This window comes from Pan troglodytes, chromosome 14, assembly GCF_028858775.2.
Source record: "Pan troglodytes isolate AG18354 chromosome 14, NHGRI_mPanTro3-v2.0_pri, whole genome shotgun sequence".
Lineage (NCBI taxonomy): Eukaryota > Metazoa > Chordata > Mammalia > Primates > Hominidae > Pan > Pan troglodytes.
Window position 1 is genome coordinate 80,315,355 of NC_072412.2, and position 3,450 is coordinate 80,318,804.

Sequence of the window (3,450 nt, forward strand, 5' to 3'; positions counted from 1 at the left end):
TGATTCTAGTTGAGCTGCTCGTGGGATAGAGACTTGTGCATCCAATCTAGCAAGGAGTGAGGAATTCTCAAATGAGCTCTGCACAGCATACAGATACTAATACCAAGAAATACAAACAAACAGAAAAAGACGCATTTTCCTGAATCAAATAAAGTGTCAGTGTGCAAAACAGAAAAATAGGATCGATAGAATAAGATTAAAAACAGAACCTGTCAACAGAGATAATGAAAGCAGAATCTGACTAAAATGCCAAATGTGAAAATGTCCTATCTTTAGAACTTTTGTCAGCTCTGCCTGTTCAAAAATAAAAGCTTGGAACAATGTATGATACATGCATATATAGCATAATAGGTTAACATATAAATACACATACCTACATTATATATATATTCCATCCTGGCTATTATTACATTAATATTATTAGTTAATATTATATATTAATAAAATCGGCACTGATATTATTATATGGTATATACATATAATCTATGCTGGCTAATAAAAGTAGATACTAATTTTTACAAACATTACAAAAATTATGCAGAGAAGGACTTTGAAAGACACTTACAGAGCTATTAACAGATTTTTAAAAAACTTCTGAACAATGACTTCTTTAGAAGCAAACATAGCTACAATAAAATGGAAAGAAAAACAGGTATCTAATATAATAGCATTTTGGCCTATAAGGCCCCAATTATATCAATAAATTCAGAAAATCAAGCCAAATAAAACTGATGTGATAGTAGAAATAGCAAATACATTTTCAGATAATAATCTTTCCATCACTGTAGAATATCAGCTGAGGTTAGTTACGCCAGTTTTTCTAGATTTACCAAGATCTTATATGGGGTTACCATGACTTTACCTCTTCAACATATTGCTGCTAGTTTTTAGGCCGTTGTCTTCCCTAGATATTGTTGGAGTTTGTATTAACTCTTTTAAGTTTTATCCAGCAAAATGGTGCACCTTATATTCTATTTCCATGAACTTCTAATTAATATCCAGGGAACAGTTTAGGAACTGAGAACATCTTGTTTAACCCACTCAAGTCACACTTAAGAACCTTGAAGGTTTTCACCTTGTTTGGATGCTACATAAGAATGCAATTCAGATTCAAAAAGTGTGTTCTGAAATCTTACTTGGAACACTTTCACTTTGTAAAAAGAATCTTTCATTGTATATGAGGATAATCTATCTACCAAGTGTACTGGATGGATTCCCAATGAACTTCCCTCATGTCTGACTTGTTCCTGGGTCTTCTACCTCTTTTTTCCTAATGGTTGTTTTTCTTTTTTTTTTTTCTTTTCTTATTTTTTTCTCTCTTGTAAGCACATGGACATACTAATAAATATGTTTATACTAAATATTCAAGCAAACCCCTTTAAATCCTGAGTTTGTTCTGGCTACAGCTGTTTTCCCTCCGTCCATCTCTACTAATCTTTTAAAAAGATTTTCCCGTAGCCACTTTATTTGCTTTCTACTTCCCAGTGTTTCACTTTTTTTTCATGTCATGGCACACAGAGAAGATGATAAATGGCCAAGCCTATCAGCAGCTATGGGGATGGTTCCAGAGGATCCAGCTGCCCCAGGACCCTCTGGTTATTCCAGAGTGCTGAGAGAATCAATAACATGGTGTTCCTGGAATCTGCCAGGGCTTGCTGCTGAGCTCTGCTCAATTCAGCTCTTACCAACCTACATTTTGCCTGCATCACAAACTTGACTTGTTTCCACTCAAGGTCACTTAAGACTTATTTGCTGTTAAACATAACATACCCTTTCACTGTCCTTATTTTATGTAAAATAAGCATTTTAATTTAAAGCAACATTTGTCACTGTCGGCCACTTCTTCCTGCAAAGTCTTGTGTCTCTTTCTGAGATCCCAGTTTTTACTTATTTTTCTGCCTGTGTTGAACACATTCTGTGCATTACCTTACATTGTCTTGGCTCACTTTTATCCCAGCAATTGCTGTAATAATCAGCTCTAGCCTCATGCCATGTGACTCAGAAGGTCTATGGTGCTAGAGGACTTTATAGTGAGAAAAAACATTCTGTGCGCACATTTGGTAGGCCCCAGTTGTACAGAGTTTAGTACAGATCCCTAGGTTCTGAGGCAGGGCATGCTTTCTGCTGCAGAGAACTGCTCATGTGTTGAGAAGTAGTTCTTGGCAGGCCCCTGGGATTAGTAAGACTGAGTGTCTCACCATGAGAAACTAAGTGACTGTGAGATCAGAGGCAACATCATGAGCTGGATGTTATCAGGTCCAACAACTCATAAGTTTGGCCTACTCCAGTAGCAATCAATTATACTACGGTGGAGATGATTCATTTAGAAATGAGACTGAACAGGTCTGGGGGGCATAAGTACGTTTTGCAAGCATGTGGCATGGCCCAGATTCCTATAGCAGCTATACTCTCCTACTGATGATTCTCTCTCAACTTGCACCTGTGGCTTCTTGGTGGGAGTCCTTCTGAATATCGAATAGAGAAGGAAACCATCAGTCTGATTCACAGATGAGTTATTCCTGATATCTTGGTCCTGTTGTAACATTATAATCCAACTCAGAGGTGACCCTGAAAGATAGTAGTGAAGGGAAATTCTCCTAGTGGGCAGAGCTGCAAGCTTGTATGGAAGTAGATATGATTTGAGGTACAGATGCACAAAGTCTCCTGCACAGGAAAGAATGGCTTAGCCAGTTGATCCAGGGACAGGAGGAAGCAATATTGAAAGACTGGAAATAAGGAAGTCTTAGAAAAAAGCATGTGGGTGGACAATGAGAATGGACCCAAAGTGTGGGGATGCTTATATTTTGTGTTAAGATCTAGCAGAGACTGCTCTCCACAGAGGACCATTCACAAACCCGATAGCCAGGTAGGCTCATGCTGTGAATGTCAGCCTGCTTCTTCCTGTTGAGACTGAATCCTTCTGCAATGGGTCCATGAGCAGTGTGGGTATGTATGCAGGTTATCTAGCTATTGCTTCCCAGCTCTAAATTCAACCTTTTTGCCTACTTTGTGACTATAGATATGGTTCCTTTAAATAGTTTTCCTTTACCAGGTGGCACAATGTTATAAGCTTTGTTAGTGGAGTGGGTGGGAGAGACATTGCAGGGGGAATCACTGTTCCTTCTTGGTTCCATTGTACTTGCTTGGCAGACTCCTATAGCTTGCTGGTCTCTCCAGCTCTGGTCCCAGCAGTGCAGGGCTGCCAACAGCACCCAGCAGCCAGCAGCTTCTCCCACTCTGGTGGTTTTATAGCCCAGTGCTTAGGGGGTACCTTTGTCCATGAACAACTTTCCCCAGAACCCTAGGGAACAGATTCCCAGCAAGTTTCAGGGAGCAGATTTCCAGCAAGTTCTCCTAGTACGATACCATAGTGACTTTACTGCCATCCAGTGAGACACATGCATATCCTCTCCAAGGTTTGATCTCAGCCCTGAGGTTGGGAAGCCTCTT